The sequence below is a fragment of the Mchenga conophoros genome, linkage group LG6 (assembly GCF_057382185.1).
Source record: "Mchenga conophoros isolate Kocher_MC1m ecotype Shallow Benthic linkage group LG6, M_conophoros_male_GT1.1, whole genome shotgun sequence".
Taxonomy (NCBI): Eukaryota; Metazoa; Chordata; class Actinopteri; order Cichliformes; family Cichlidae; genus Mchenga; species Mchenga conophoros.
The window spans coordinates 19,927,645-19,945,185 of record NC_140531.1 but is presented as its reverse complement, the minus strand read 5'-3'; positions in this window follow the sequence as shown (position 1 = coordinate 19,945,185).

Below are 17,541 nucleotides of genomic sequence, written 5' to 3'. Positions count from 1 at the left end.
GCTGATTTAACCTGTGCTTCTTTTATGCCTTTCTTTTTGTTGTTGTTAATGTTTTGTGGAAATTGTTTGAAACCAGGTTTATATGTGAAAGAAGTTCATGTATATCTATATCTTATATAGAAGTAGCAAGTGTGATCGGGGAGACACATGTGAAGCCAACGTTCAGTTCACAGTCATTACATTCTTCCCTCTGGGAGACCCATCATCAGAGTGACCCCTGACAACCCTGACTAAAGAAATGTTTCTCCAAACTGATTAAGGAAGTTTTGAGCGATCGTATTTTGCCTATATTTGGAAGAATTTTGCCGATGGAGCCTTTGCTCTATGACTGTCACACACTTAAGCCTCTGAATATTCATATCTTCTTTTCTTCTTCATCCTTCCGCACTACATCACAGTTTAAGTAGTATTTACATAATGGCAAGTAAAATGGGACCAGTCAGAATGTGGTTCAGATCAGGGATAAACAAAACCTACAAATTAAAATAATCAACAGCTTTTTCTTCTTCTTCTTTTTTCTCAATAATGACAATAGATGGGCAGAACTGTGTTTTGAGTGGAAAATACTTGTGAGTGTGCTGAGGGAAAGACAAACCTCCATGGACATATTTTGGCTGCAGTTGAAAGAGCAGCTTTTGCATGCTCCTCAGTGTGTGGTTTCATGCTTCACTAAGGTTCACAACGAACAAAATTATCCAAGCTTCTCTTTCAACTGGAGGAAATCTATTATCCATATGATGGGCCCCGCTGGACATTTTAAAGTACTGATTACGTATATGAAAACATGTCTGCATCTGACATGAGTGAAGGGATTTTTTGGTAGAGAGCCGATGTTCCCAGACCATTTCGGTTGTCGTTTTTGCCCAAGCTCCTGCGCTCCTGTCTCTTCACTTGTCACACAAGTGCTGCGACTCTACTGTCATGAGACTTAAACTCATCAGTCAACACTAAAATCAATGCAGAAATTACAAAAGTAGCGCACAGTAATTCAAAACGTGGATCCAAAGATAACAGCTGGAGGCCGTAGCATCAGCTTGGCTAACGCTGTCTGACAAGTCCGACTAAAAGGAAGAAAGTGATACCAGTTATTCTGTGGACACATGCAACTGATGAACACAACGCAGAAAATTCAAATGGTTAAAAAAATATATCGGTTATTAAAAAAACATGAATGCAAACGAGACATAAGAAACGCTGCTGTGATTTAAGACTTCATTCTCTACCTTGGAAAAACCAGTTGGCAAAATACAATCTCTACTGAATGGTCCATTTAGTAGCTGTTTTGGACCACTGAGTCATATCAGATGATCTTCAGCAAGCTAATCTGCCTGTTTTCATAAAGTGTAGATGTTGTGATAAAGATAGCATGTAACAAAATAGTCAAATCTCTGAAGTCCGCAGAGTTTTCAACTGGAGCTTGCAGTCTTCATCTCATGTGTGGAGCTGTTATTACCAAATGGAAGCCCCACGTTTAGAGTAGATCAAGCTTTTAGTCAAAAGCCAGTAAATTAATCTTCAGGACTGCTGCTAATGGTCAAATAATAAAGGCCCATTCCTAAATAAACATGGCGACTGGAGAAAGATGAATCAAATGCAAGTAAACTGAGTATTTTATTTCTCATCAGTGTCATTTTACTTGATTAAAAGTACAAAAAGCATGAGCGTCAAAATGCATCAATTGGCAAAGGAACTAGAGTACAGTTATAAACCATAATCTCACCCTAACCTGCAAAGTAAAAGAAACTGAAGTTATGAGATAAAAGAAAAGGAGAGTTTTTAATATATTGGATAAATATCCATCTGTCCGTCCATTCTCTTGTGCTTTAGGGTTTAGGGTTGTGGTTGGACTGAGGCCTATCCTGCTGTCGCAGGACAAGACTTGTAATTATAAGACTCATAAACAATAAATTGTAATACTTCTAATACTTGGTTGTGATAAAAAGACGACAATAAAAGAGTGTATTCTGACGTCCAGACTTTGTCTGGTGGATCTGCGTCCATGTTAAATTGTTGCTCACATGTCTTCTCAGGATGTTTATTGTGGCTTCTTCTATGGCCTACATATAAGACTACATAATTACACCTCTGCAAAATGCACTGTTACACCTGTTCTTTACCTGCTGCCAGAGGTGGGACCAAGTCATTGTTTTGCAAGTCTCAAGTAAGTCTCAAGTCAAGTCTCAAGTAATGTCAGGCAAGTCAGAGTCGAGTCTCAAGTCACTGGTGTAAAAGTCCGAGTCAAGTCACAAGTCTGAAATTTTGAATTTCAAGTCCTTTCGAAAAAAAAGTATGTTGCAGTTATGCTAAATGTAAATATTAGACCATGTAATTTTTAAATCTGTGTTTTTCTCAACACATGACAAAATAATGAACTTAGAAAATATACACAAATTGTGAAATTGCACCTCTTTAAAATGCAGCTCAATTAAACCTAGCTCCAAGAATAATTTTCACCGACAGTTCTGAGATAAGCTGCATGTTATTCTTGGATGCGGTTGTAGGACCGGTGTTGTGCCAAAAAGTGATTGTCTGCCAAAAACTGATTTCCGGTATTTGCCAAAAAGCGATTGCTCATATTTAAAGTGCTATAAGTAACTTGCTGGGCTATAATATGTTAAACATATGTCAAATGCATCCCTTATGGATGACATAAAGTCATCTTGAGCCACAAACAACATTCGTGTAGCAAGATACAAGCCGCAATCAGTTTTTGGCAGCGACTTTTATATAACCTTTATTTATGCAGTAAAAAAAATCTCATTAACATTAAAAATGTATTTTGTAAGAGTAAGTTGCCCAACAGGACAGCAGAAATGGCAGCAAATATTACAATAGTTCTGTAAAAATATTTTAAGTGGGGATAAAGGACCGGATTGGTTATAATGTAAGTACACGTTGTAAAGATACTTAAAAAACAGATAATTTTTTAATTCTTTATGTAACCCCTTTGTATCCCCTGTTCACCGAAGTCTATTTACGAACATACGTAAAGATATTACACATAAAAAATACACAGAAACACTGGAAATCACTTTTTGGCAGACAATCACTTTTTGGCACAACACCGGCTTTAAAATCGCATGACAAAAATATCATATACATTAAAAAAAAACTGCATCACCAACGTAGCCTGGACAACATTTGCTAGTTAGATGAAGTCAGCTATCTCATCGTAGCATATTTATATGCATATTTATAATTATACGGTTCTTGTGAGTGCATACACTCGTGAAGTTTAGTAACTTCCGGTCACTGCAACAAGCCCAGGTACAGTTTACCGACGGATGGGTGCAGGACCTTGAAATGCACCGTGTAGAAAGTAAAGACCATCGTACGTATCATAAGTTTACCAGTCTCACAAATCGTCTTCATAAATACACAATCGTTAACCGTTTATTAATATAACCTTTGAGCTTAACGGTAATTAATTAGCAGAGGTGTGGACTCGAGTCACATGACTTGGACTCGAGTCAGACTCGAGTCATTAATTTTATGACTTTAGACTTGACTTGAAAAAATGTTCTAAGACTTGTGACTTGACTTGGACTTTTACACCAATGACTTGGGACTTGAATTGGACTTGAACCGGTTTACTTGAAAAGACTTGATATTTTACCCCAAATACAAAATTTAACATGCATATTATATAGAGATTGAAAATGTGACGTCATTCACGGGTAGAACCGCAAAGGATTCTGGGAACTCGTGGCAAGAGGTACTAGCGCACGCAGGCTTTCAATTGAAATCAGTCACACAGCGATAAAAAGAAACACAAAAATGTCAAGAAGCTGTTGTATTATTAACTGCAATAGCCGGTCGCATGACAGCCACGGGAAGCCGACGGGTAAAGAGATCGGTTGTTATCGGATTACGTCGTTGAAGAGAAATTGTTTGAGCCATGTTTCCGAAGTAACAAAGAGGCGACGGGTGGCCTGGATTGCAGCCATTCAAAGGTCAAATATAACGTCCTAGAACACTCCAGCTCACAGGTTAGTCTGCTCCAAGCATTTACACGAAGGTCAGAGTTTTTTAGTAGTTAATACGTCATTTTCATAACATAATTGGTGATATAGGTTACAAGCAAGTCTGGCGCTGAACAGAAATTGTCGCGCTATGCTCCTTTATTTATTGTGCATAAATAGTGAATTGTCCTGACACAATATTGTGTTTCGCCTCTGTTATTATGGTACACTGACAAAAACACATACTTTTATTCACAGGATAAAACAGTTGTTTTGTATCACTAATTGCCCAGTACGATTACAGCATACAGTATTATTGTCACTGCTACATTTCTGTGATGCTACCAGAGATTATTTCCACTACTAATTAATTATCGTTGAGCTCAAAGGTCCTATTAATAAACGGTTAACTAATGTGTATTTATGACAACGATTTGTGAGACTGGTAAACTTATGATACGTACGATGGTCTTTACTTTCTACACGGTGCATTTCAAGGTCCGGGTACAGGACCTTGAAATCCGTCGGTAAACTGTACCTGGGCTTGTTGCAGTGACCTGAAGTTACTAAACTTCATGAGTGTATGCACTCACTCCAAGAACCGTATAATTATAAATATGCATATAAATATGCTACGATGAGATAGCTGACTTCATCTAACTAGCAAATGTTGTCCAGGCTACGTTGGTGATACAGTTTTTTTTAATGTGTATGATATTTTTGTCATGCGATTTTAAAGCCGGTCCTACAACCGCATCCAAGAATAACATGCAGCTTATCTCAGAACTGTCGGTGAAAATTATTCTTGGAGCTAGGTTTAATTGAGCTGCATTTTAAAGAGGTGCAATTTCACAATTTGTGTATATTTTCTAAGTTCACTATTTTGTCATGTGTTGAGAAAAACACAGATTTTAAAATTACATGGTCTAATATTTACATTTAGCATAACTGCAACATTATTTTTTCGTTTGTTTTTTTTTTTTAAAGACTCGAAAGGACTTGAAATTCAAAGTTTCAGACTTGTGACTTGACTCGGACTTTTACACCAGTGACTTGAGACTCGACTCTGACTTGCCTGACATTACTTGAGACTTGACTTGAGACTTGAGGATAAAGACTTGAGACTTACTTGAGACTTGCAAAACAATGACTTGGTCCCACCTCTGTTAATTAGTAGTGGAAATAATTTCTGGTACCCATCACAGAAATGTAGCAGTGACAATAATATTGTATGCTGTAATCGCACTGGACAATTAGTGATACAAAACAACTGTTTTATTCTGTGAATAAAAGTATATGTTTTTGTCAATGTACCATAATAACAGAAGCGAAACGCAATATTGTGTCAGGACAATTCACTATTTATGCACAATAAACAAAGGAGCATAGCGCGACAATTTCTGTTCAGCGCCAGACTTGCTTGTAACCTATATCACCAATTATGTTATGAAAATGACGTATTAACTACTAAAAAACACTGACCTTTGTGTAAATGCTTGGAGCAGACTAACCTGTGAGCTGGAGTGTTCTGGGACGTTATATTTGATCTTTGAATGGCTGCAATCCAGTCGCATCTTTGTTACTTCGGAAACATGGCTCGAACAATTTCTCTTCAACGACGTAATCCGATAACAACCGATCTCTTTACCCGTCGGCTTCCCGTGGCTGTCATGCGACCGGCTATTGCAGTTAATAATACAACAGCTTCTTGACATTTTTGTGTTTCTTTTTATCGCTGTGTGACTGATTTCAATTGAAAGCCTGCGTGCGCTAGTACCGCTTGCCACGAGTTCCCAGAATCCTTTGCGGTTCTACCCGTGAATGACGTCACATTTTCAATCTCTATATAATATGCATGTTAAATTTTATATTTGGGGTAAAATATCAAGTCTTTTCAAGTAAACCGGTTCAAGTCCAATTCAAGTCCCAAGTCATTGGTGTAAAAGTCCAAGTCAAGTCACAAGTCTTAGAACATTTTTTCAAGTCAAGTCTAAAGTCATAAAATTAATGACTCGAGTCTGACTCGAGTCCAAGTCATGTGACTCGAGTCCACACCTCTGCCTGCTGCTACAATCCAATGACTCCTACATACAAGGTTGTGCTTGTGCTTAGACATCCGAAAACAAAGCGAAGACTTAAGGACATTATGTCATCGGACATATTAGTCACAGTATACAACAGTAACAAGAAAAATCACTGAACAAGTAAATGTATTGTACTTCTGAGACACCTTGAGAGTTGCTTTGCTGACCACAGGAGGGCAGAGCCCCACCACAAAAAATTGCCACCCTCACTGCACAAAGAATAGGCTTTGTGCGCTTCACTGAACAAATAAATGTGCCTGATTGAGCTGACCTTTTAGTATGGTAAATTGCCTTTTTTTTTTTTGCTCTGTTGACATTTAAGCCGATTTGAAGTGGTATAAGGAAAGTCCTGCTCATGTGGAATCATTCATTCCTGCTGCAAAGTGTAAGAGGATGTAGCGGAGGAGGAAGTATTATATGACTGTATAATTACCTTTCTGAACAAAATGCTTTGTTTGTGCTTATCTGATCCATTTGTGATACTGATCCATACAGGGCTGGTACATCTAGCCATCCATTTCTTATCAGTGAGCTAAGTGATGAAAGAATATTAGGAACAGAAATTTGAGTTTAAAAAAATCGAAGTAAATAAGGATGTGGTTAGCTTTGCTAATTACTGGACCTGATGCCAAAGAATGAAAAAGGAAAAGGCTGCTGAGACATGTGTTTTGAGTTGCAACCTTCATGGCTATTCCCTCACTTGTCTTAGGAGATGGCTGAGAAACAACCCAACTGAAAACATTTTGTTAGGGCTATATGTGTTAGCGCTGACCTGTAACATCACACACAGAAGAGCACTCGCGGCAGCAACATCAAAACCGAGCTCGAGGTTTTGATGCCGTCTCGATGACCTCATTCGTCTTTCAGCAGTCAGCTGGCCCGCAGAGACACTACGACATGCCAGAGGAGATAAGACAATTGACAGAAAGCGTCTCCAGTGAGACTCCAGCGGAGCTTCACCTCCTTTTCAAACAGCTTGGGCTTGTCTTCATTTTCCTTTACACTTACTGAGTCAGTCTGAGTGTGTCTTTAGACCTCTTGGAGGAGAGAGAGGAGGGGAGTTCCCAGGGGGGAACTTTTGAGGTGAGGACCATAATTAGAATCAAACAAGGACACCACTGTCCCCCTGCATCCACAAGTGAAACCCAAGATAACAAGGAGGGGAAATGTGAATGGGAGCTTTTTTGGACAAATTAAGACTTGAAGTTGAGACCCTTACCTGTTTTGGTTTATGGCTTCTTGCCTGTTAAAGGCTGATTTGTATGCCAGTGTTCCTGGGCTTGACGGCAGATGACAGTCAGAAGTGTAGGGTAAGCGTAATTTGATACCTGGCAAATCAGTGAACACAGTTGTTTGATTTACAGAGTGAGAGTTGGACAAGGGGCTCTTGTTTCGCTGTGGTTGTTGTGTTATAAAGTATTATTATTCAGAGGATGAGATCGGTTTACCTTTCTAAGCACTGTCAAGTCCAACTCACATGAAAGCAGATGGCACGTAGCTGCAGTCAATTACCATATGGACAAGTGATATTGCGATATTAATGAAAGGCACCATGTAATCCCACGTTGTCTTGAATAACATGCGGTACGCTGAGCAGAGCAGCTGTTTTAGGTATAAACAATGAAGACAGGCATTGGCGGTGCCCACAGTCCTTACTGCATTCGCCACATTGGATATAATGTTCTTGTTTCAATGCTTGTTGAGTTCGCTTATTTACCCGTAGCATTTTGGGGAAAACCCCTCATTTACTGACGAGAGAGGAAGTGCTGATGCGGGCTTTTGACATCCTGGTGCTGAATCACTAAATAGCCACACGTGCGCACAATCAAACTGCAAACTAAACTAAGAACAGGCTGAGCAGTTCCGCTGTAAATTTTTGACACTGGGAATATGACATCGATTCATAGTGCCAGGCAGAATTATCAGTTGAATAACCCATCTGGCTATTCAGCATCAGTGTTATTGATGCTATCATGCCGTTGATCTTTTCAGATGTGGAGCAGGTGACTGCATTTTGCACATCATTGCCTCTAACTCTGTGTAGTGTAGGAGCCAAATATAAATAAACTTGGAATGCCAGAGAATTTGTGTCACTCCAGTAACACAACATCAGATGGTGGAAAAAGTAAGAGGTATGACTTCAGCGTCTCCTATTAGTCAAACCAAAGTCTGAACTCCAGAGCCCTCCAATCACACCTGAAGCATGGAGTTGACTCATCCCTTTATGTGTGTGTGTCTGTCTGAGCTGCCTCAGCAGCCAAGAGGTGCATGGTGGGCTTTGATGACATCCCTGAGTGGAAAATCAGCTATGACTGTGCCTGAATCGTGCTCAATTGAGAAGCAACACTCATTTTAAAAGAATTGCTGGCTGTTAAACAGTCATTTAATCCCTAATATGGATTTTAATGCACTGTAGCAGGATTACAGATGTTTTTCTTAATGCTACTCCAATGGATGGTCCAGACATATCTTAACAAGCATTTAGTTAAAATTATGTGCCTGTATTTGGGATAAAGAATACAAACTTTGGTTTTTCCTGTAATATCACTACAAGTCTTACTTTTTGGGGGGTATTTAGTGCGATGTTTTGACTGGTGTTCTTGCCAGGGTATCTCCTGCCTTCAGCCATGTCAACTGTAATAGGCTTCAAACCTCTTATTTAAGAATAAATGCTTAAGAAAACTGATAAATATATGAAATGTTTTGTGTAAATACTCATGGCTTCTTGATATAGTGCCACAATCATGGCAGCAGTCGCCTCAAGGCACTAAAGTAAAGTAGAGACACTACATTAATACAGAAAAAACCTCAGCAATCATATGACTGCCTTTACGAATGGCTGGGCACGAGGGGAGAAAGACAGGACAAAAGACACACATACCGTATATCTTGCATAATATATGGACAAATGTTGCACTGCACTGCATAATATCTGAATTCAGATGTTTTTACTCCCATTCCCACAGGTAAATAAAATGGGTAATTCTCAAGGTCTGACTTAATTTGAGCGTAGTGCTGTAATAGGACACCACTGCAACAGGTCAGCTCATGAAATTTCTTCCCTCTTAGATATTCCACAATTAGCTCTAAGTGGTATTATTGCAAAGTGGTACAGCAAACTACAGGAACTCAGACAAAAAGTAAAAGCCTACATAAATTATAGAGGAGGTCTCAGAGTGTTGAGGTGCACAGAATAAAAGTTGCAAACGGTCTGCTGATTCAGTAACTGCAGTTCCAAACCTCCTCTGCCATTAACATCAGCACAAAAAGGAGCCAGGAGCTTCAAGTCATAGTTTTCCATAGCCAAGGAACGTGTAGGTGTAACATGTAGCTGGCTAGTTATTTCTGTCCATTTAGGGTCTTCATAAGTTATCGTATGTTCTGGGCATTAAGCTCAGAGCACCATTGAGCCCAAGTTCATCTTTAAAAAGTTGATAGCACTGCTATAGACTTACTCTTTTTCTCCTCACAGAGAGGCCTGCCAAAGTGGCATACATAACTAGCACAGCACCTCAGCCACCTTCACAGCCCAAGTGCAATGATGTAATGTGAGTGTGTGATGTAATGATAAATCTTGAGGCCAGAGTACAACAGTGACCTTCAGTTTAAGACCTGTCGATCAATGATGCCTTATCATGCAGTAGTTGATTGAGAGATATGCTCGGTGTCACGTAGGAGTATAAAGCCTGTCTTTCCTCTGATCTTATCAAACGGAAGGCCTCAGATTATGTTACAGGAGTAAACAACAAAAAAGTCACAGAGATAAATGGAGCTCTATGCTGGCTGATTCCTCCATATAGTGATAAAGACATGAAAATCATTTCCCCCAGTAAACATGCTAGCAAGACCTTCTTCTTTCAGATGTAGATTAGTCATGCTTACAGAATAATTTCAGCATCAAATACACCACAAAGTTGTGGCTAATATGTCTGGAAGCTTTTTCTTTTGAACTTTTTAAAAAATAAATAAATCAGAATATCTACAGGAAGACTTTGAGTTCACTTTAAAGGAAATTACTCACATATAATCTGACTTTTTCTTGTGTGAACAAATGTTTGGGATTATGACACTTAAAAACTGAGCTGTCCAACGTGCTGAATTTCATGACAAAAGTATTACCAAAAAAATTAATCACTCTTTTTGGGTTTTCAGAATTTTCATCTTTTTAAAAATGTTATATTTAGTATATTCAAACATAGTACTATCTCTATATTATTCACCTGTGAGGGGATGTGTTTGTGTGCATAGACCAGCTGTTGGTTGTCTAAGAAGAAAAGATTGCATGGGAATTCAACCTTTTTTTTTTCATAGTGGAACGCTGAAGGAAGAGTCACATCAAGCCCGTCCCATGGAGACGCTTAGATAAACACACAGCTAAAAGAGAGGGGGAGTCAGGTTTCACCATGAGGTACTCGTAAGAGAAAGGAGAAGCAAAAAGCATTGTGAAAGTATTGTAGTTGCTCTATTTTCCATCCCCCGTCATCCCCCCACCCCATTGCAGACCGGACATCTACAATTTTCAGAAACAAACACGAAGCAGCTCAAGCCTCGAAACAATGGCCTGGAGACCCGATATAATAATGTGAGTTGGTCGTAGGACTCACTTCTGACTTGAAGAGACAGTTAACTGAAGGGACTTATGGAAGGGACATATGGCCAAGTGTATCATTAGTATCAGTGAGCCACCTCCAACTACTGTCATTACTTACCATCACCCATTTCACCTCAGGCTGGCTAAATCAGTGTTTGAATCAACAAGGAGCCTTGCTTTGCAACACTTTAACATCTGGGCTCTGATTTATTATTATTATTATTTTTTATGATGACAGCCAAGTAACTGCCTCATAAAATAAAACAAAAAAACTTGTATTTTTTTCGAGAATCATCTCTAGTGTTGATAAATCATAAGTGGGAATCAAGAAGTCTAATGGTTTTGATTTGGCTCCACCTCACAGTTAATATGAAAGGCTTGTGAAAACACCAGGATCCAAAATAAAATTCCCCCCTCTGAATCACCAACTAATATTTGGAAACTACCAATAGCTGCAGTCAAATAATTTTGGTGGTCCTGACATGTATGCTTTATCCTTTTGAACCTCAAAACCATCCAGGTTGTCATTAAAGATTTATTTCTTTCATATCATACACCAGAGATGTTTGGATAGCGACTGTAATATTTCTGGAAAGCAAATAAGAGTCCAAAAAGAATCTAAGCACTTAGTTCAAATGCAGATTTAAAGGGTGTAGTACCACAGTTTTAATGGAGATTTGGTTTAGTTTTGAGTGCAACTGCTGAGGGTCAGTACTTTAACATGCTAGTCTGATCTTCACTGAATTGACGAGCCTGATTTGCGACTGCAGATGGGAATTGTTTCAGTTAAGATGTGTTAATTTGATCTTAAATGGAGATTTGGACGTGGAAAGTGGAAAAATAAAGAATAAAAAGAGCAGCCAATGAAAAGAAAACAAACAAAAAGCTTTGATGACTGCCAACGGTGACAAATGAGTGTGATTTACCAGAGCAAGATTTCTCTTTCATTTTAAGACTAAAACAGCCAAGACAGTTGTTGTACACTGGAGTATTTTAACTTAAAACAAACAGAAATTCATTAAAAATGAAGGCTAATTATTAAACCTCATATGGCTTTTTTTCAAGGTGCTCTGAAAAGGATATCTGAACACATCTACAGTATAATCTTTCAATGCTCGAGTCAAGACTAATCGAGTCTGTCATTTATTCTGTTCCAAAGGAAAAGAAAGCAATCATCTGGCGTGGTTATGTGCAGGTACAGTTACTAGAGAAAAAAGAAAAGACCGAAGCTCATCAATAATATGCAGGGAACCATGTATTTGAAAAGCACTGAAAAATATCTTTCTCTCTTTCTTTTTCCCCCTTTTTTTGCCCAAAGAAAATACAGAAGTACTCCATCATAAAAAGGTTCAGGTCTCATTACTCATTGTCAGTGGGTACTAATGTTAAATCTGTCGATCTCTTTAATGTAACATGTAAGGCAGATTCCTTTTTTTTTTTTTTTTTTTGCCTGTCCCGTTTGGCTCTTTTGCCATCAGAATTATTGTCTAAAGGCAAAGAAAGATGCCTAACGGATTTACTTTACCAAATGGACCATCCCGGCCTTGCCGTAATGGTCTATTTGATTCACCTTTTATTGTTTATTTTATTTTATTTTTTTAATTGGTAGATACGGGACAGACTTGAATGAGGAAAAGAAAAGGGAGAAAGGAAGAGGGAAAGAAAAACAGCGGGGAAGAGGCACGGGGATAAAGGGCAAAAAAACAAAAACCAACTAAATAAGCAGACAAACAAAACATATATCAATCACCTGGGTCACCTGTTGAGAAAGAAAAAAGAAAACAAGCAGAAGAAAACGAGAGCAATAGAATAAACAACATCACGATGATCTATGGGAATATAACAGTAAATACTAAATATTAAACATTATTGTGCAGCACGTAAGATCGACAGCGCACAGTGTGCTTTGAGGTAGGAGCCAAAAAGGGTGTAGTTTGTGGGTGTGATCACCCATGTGTACACCTGTGAGCTTGGACACGTTTGTTTTTTAAAAGGTTCCTTCATGTAATGATCTGTTAGAGGGTGTGGGGGGGGGCCACAGCCCCGTCCACCAGGGCATGAAGCAGGTATGGAGGAGATCAAAACTCCAGACATCCAGAGGCCCCCAGAGCACAAGAAACCAAGGAAGACCAACAGAGGGGCAGCCGCGCCACTGTCCCAGAAAGAGCTGGCGAGAGCCCCAGATGAGGGCTCACTCAGCAGCCGCAGAGCAGAAGCCAGGGGGGGGGGGTTGCAGTGACGTGCCTGTGAGCTCCGCCAGCAGCCAGCTGCGTCAGAGTGACCGAGCCCCAGGCCGAGAGGCCGAGGGCACCCCACCCCCGAAGTGGCCCGAGTGATCCCCAGGCTCCAGGCCCCGATAAGCAGCCACCGAGGAGTGAGCCGGTGTGTACCTGGACGCCCATCCCCGGACACAAAGAACCACCAACACACCGATGTCTGAGGGCGTCCGCCACTGGCAGGGGAAGTGGTGGGGGGAGATCGGCCTCCATATCTTGGAGGGCCTGAGATGTCCCCAGAGAGGTGGCGACTGATACCCAACCTGACATATAGACACAGACATACAGGGACACACAGATACAAACATCCATTCCCACCCTCATGCTCTCATATGCAATTACTCAACACTCACCCAACGGGGAGACAGACATAGAGGGACACTGTACACACGATCACACTCCCCAAGCGTACTCTAAGAACCGGGTCCAAATGACTTGCAACTTGCTCTGGTCACCATGAATAATAAAAATGAAGGAATTTTATTTTATTTTCGGGGTGGGAGGATGGATTATTAAAAGATGGTCCAATATTGAGTGAGAATGCTATAACTGACTGGAAAACAGATGCAATGTAATCCCGATTCCCCACAAACTTGGGACACTGTGCAAAATATAAATAAAAAACACAATGCAATGATCTGCAAATCTCATAAACCCATATTTTATTCACAAAAGAAAATGGAAAGCATATCAGATGTTTGAACTGATACATTTTATTAATTTCCAGACTTTGTCATCTCATCTCATCATCTACAGTACATATTAAAATCAAAAGAATCTGGAGAAATCTCTGTATCCAAGAGACAAAGCCAAAAACAAATGCTGGAAATCTTTGGGACCTCAGGGCATTATAAACAGGGATGATTCTGTCATGTCAACACAGTTTTGCCAACACCAGTGTCTTCTTTGGGCCATCACTCAACTAAAATGGACTCTGGCAAAAGTGGAAAACTGTTCTGTGTTCATCACAACTTGAAATTATTTTGGGAAAACACAGACGCCGCATTCTCAGGAGTAAAGAGGAGGGAGGCCATCCAGCATGTTATCAGGTCTCAGTTTAAAAGCCTGAATCTCTGATGGTACCGGGGCGCATCAACCATCAGGTTGGTGGTTTTTACATTTGGAAAGACTCTATCAATGCTAAAAAAGACTATAGAGGTTTTAGAGCAATATTGGGTTCCATCCAGTCAAAGTCTTTTAAAGGTAAGGCCTTAAATATCTCAAAATGACAATGCTAAACCACATACTGCATCTATTATGACAGCATGGCTTTGTAGTAGAGGATAAACTACAGAGGGCCCAATTCTAATCTGGCCCACTGAATGGCTTTGGAAAGTATGCAGAAAGGCATAAATGTTTGACTTTTAAATGCATTCTCACAAACGTTACACCTTCTCCTACTGATAAAGAGGTCCCCCACATCTATTCACACTATGCTAATAACCTAACTGATAATCAGTTTAGCGTCTACAATACAAAAGTGTCAGGTTTTTCTTTACAATGTGTTCACTGTAAAATAAATAATAAAAATAGAACATTTTCTTAGAATTAAAAACGATCTCTAATATAATAATTACAGGACAGTCTGGGCTATGTAGAACCAGAATTGTACATATAATTTATTTCTTGTTCTTTGGGCTTAGTCCTTAATCCCAAAGAGACGTGTTGACAGATCCTACTATAGAATAACTTCGATGTACAGCTGAAATTGCACTTTGCATCTTCACACTGACAGAAACTATATTTTTACTTGTCCGGCCCACTTAAGACCAAAGTGGGTTGTATGTGTTTCCAAGTGTAAATGGAGCTCGACATCGCTGTTGTCTGTGTGATCAACTGGCCTGCTTGTAGTCCACACCATTTACCAAACGAAATAATTTAGTGCATCATTAAACAAAAAATACAACAAAGAAAATCCAGGACTGTTGAGCAGCTAGAATCCTGTATCGGACAAAAATGGAACAACATTGATCTCCAGAAAGTCCAGTAGCTGGTCTCTTCAGTTCCCAGATGTTTACATTTACATTTTATAAAACATCCCAAAGTTTTTGGCCATCCCAAGGTTAACCCTATATCTTTGTCACACTCAGTTTCCATCTTCAATCTGACACTGCAGACGCTCCATTTTAATCGACTGATTTCCATGAATCAAACATCGTTGCATGTTTTAACAGAAAGAAGATACCAATTTGAGTCAAAGCTACTTAGAGCTAAATTAACATCATTTTAAGTTAACACTGATGCATAGCCATACCAGCATACTGATTTTGTCGGGTTTTTAGGTGGATAGTCAAAAACACATCTGTTTTCCATTTGTCAGTCAATAATTATGCTGATGTATATCATCTGATGTGATGAAAACAAGCAAACACTGGCTATTAGATATATCTCTGTTGAGCTTGAGAATGCATACAGTATTGTTATTCCTACCCACATTGCTGATTGGCTAATTGGTCCTTCCACATGATTCACTAGACAGATGTTTAACATGTTTAACAATGTTAGCCCAATCAGACAACTTGGTGGAGTCGAAAGTTACAGAGGCCTGCAGCCAGACAAAGGGTTATCCCTACTTTGACATGGAGTTATCGTTCCATGGGGTTACACTGCAGCTGTTGTGTGTTGCCTAAAACCTTTTTTTTTTTTGGTTACTGTTAATACTTTGATCCGAAAATAGGAAAAATAGAGCCAAGTATAAATACCCCAGTATAAATACTGGGATTTTCATCAGTCATAGTGTACCACTGACTTTATTAGATATGTTACTTCATCCTGTAAAATATCTCGAGGGAAAGAAAGTTGTTAATTTGTTATGACAGGGTAGGATATAGTTTCTGATAAAAGATTAGTAAGCCTGCCAAAGAGTACATTTCTGCAGCAGGACAAATCCTTCTTAGTCGACTGTGCCGGGTAAACAGAACAGTGTTATTCCTGGTTCTGTACCACATGGTACCCCATAATACTTCTGAACAGGCCAGTTGTTATAGTGAAATACAAAAAGATGGGTTTCAGAAAAAGTGCATGAAAGCAGAACATCACATCATAAATGAAACCTAAACACTCTCAACATCCTTTGTCTGTGCAACTTCTCAACTATATCAGGCAACCAAGTGTGCTGAGGCCAGACAATGGATTTCTTCAGGGAGACGCACTTCAGAAAAATATAAATCACTGCAGACTGACACATGCCATTACCCTAGTTTTTGATATATGATGACATTTGGTTTCAACCCATGCTAGTAGAAAGCCAAAGAAGAAATACACAGCACAGTAGAGAGTATTGGAGCAGATAACAAATATTTCATGGTGCCTCTGGTACAGTTGTGTGTGGAATACCTGTTATGCCATTAATCTTGGTGCCACGTCACCTTTGATGGTTAATTTTTTTTTTCAAATTTACTGAAAAAAAGACATTGTGGAGCTGATAAATAAAAACCTAATGTTATGTAATGTTACCTAAAAATAGAACATTTTAGGTAAAGTTTTCCACAAGTGAGCTCGCCCACACAGGACCTCACTCCATATTAGTTATGGTAAATGAATCTGGGTGGCGGCAGTTAATCAAGGAGTGAGAGGGACTTCACCTCCAGTGTCTGTGAGAAAACCTCCCAGCGAGCTGTTGATAAATGACGGGTTGGCAGCCAGTTTTGCGGTTCGGTGTGCGCGTGTGTTTTTGTGCACGTGTTTGTGTGAATGAGAGAGAAGGGGAACAGGGCAGGCTGCTTCACGGTGCGCACATGGGCACTGCTGTAAAAGGAAATTAAGAGGCCAATGTAAAGCTGTGGGCTCAGCCAGGGGTCCTGTGTCTCCATGTGTGTGTGTGTGTGTTGTCTATTCAAGTGGAGGAATGGGTGGGAAGCGGGAGCTGTCTTTTTAAATGGCTGGAGAGAGGAAGGATGTCTCCAGCCTGGACTCTGGCGTCCCTTTGTTGTTCGTGAAAACAAAACAAAAAGAGAGGAGGACAAGGGGAGAAAGGGAGGGAAGAAAAAAGAGCATGAGGGAACGGAAGAGAGAGGGAGGGATAGAGGGAGGGAGAGGGAAAGCAGAAAGTTAGAGCCAGTCACTGACAACAATGAAGTCTGCTCTGTGACAGAGACATGATGTCACATTAGTGGAGTCCCTGGTGTGGGGGTGGGTGATGAACGGGCTGGGTGGGGCCATACCTCTATCCTCCCTCTCCCCTGGTGTGTCTGTCCTTTTTTTTTTTTAGTGAATGAACCTTGGGAAGCATAATGGGCCAGGCTCACAGCTCCACTTCCGACACTCGTCATTTGAAACAGTGAGATTTCCAGGTCGTTCATTCATGCCCTGGTCCCTACTGAGCACTGCTTAGAGAGAGTGATGGAAGCCCGGTAAGGGATCGCCCTCATGGGAATGCCTGTGTGTTTGTGTGTATGTGTGTGTATGTGTGTGTGTGTGTATGTTGGGGGTAGCAGAAAAATTGCAGGTGGAAAGAAGTAGAGGAGCCATATGTTTTTTTTAAAACACACTCCAATATAAATGGTTGTGCATCACATTCACTTCACCCACGTCGGGTTCATGGCCTTGTCTGGCATTTGCACTTTTTCATGTGAACATGCAGCTTGCGTTTGGATCACACATGTGGTCCTTGTGACTGCATTCCCTGA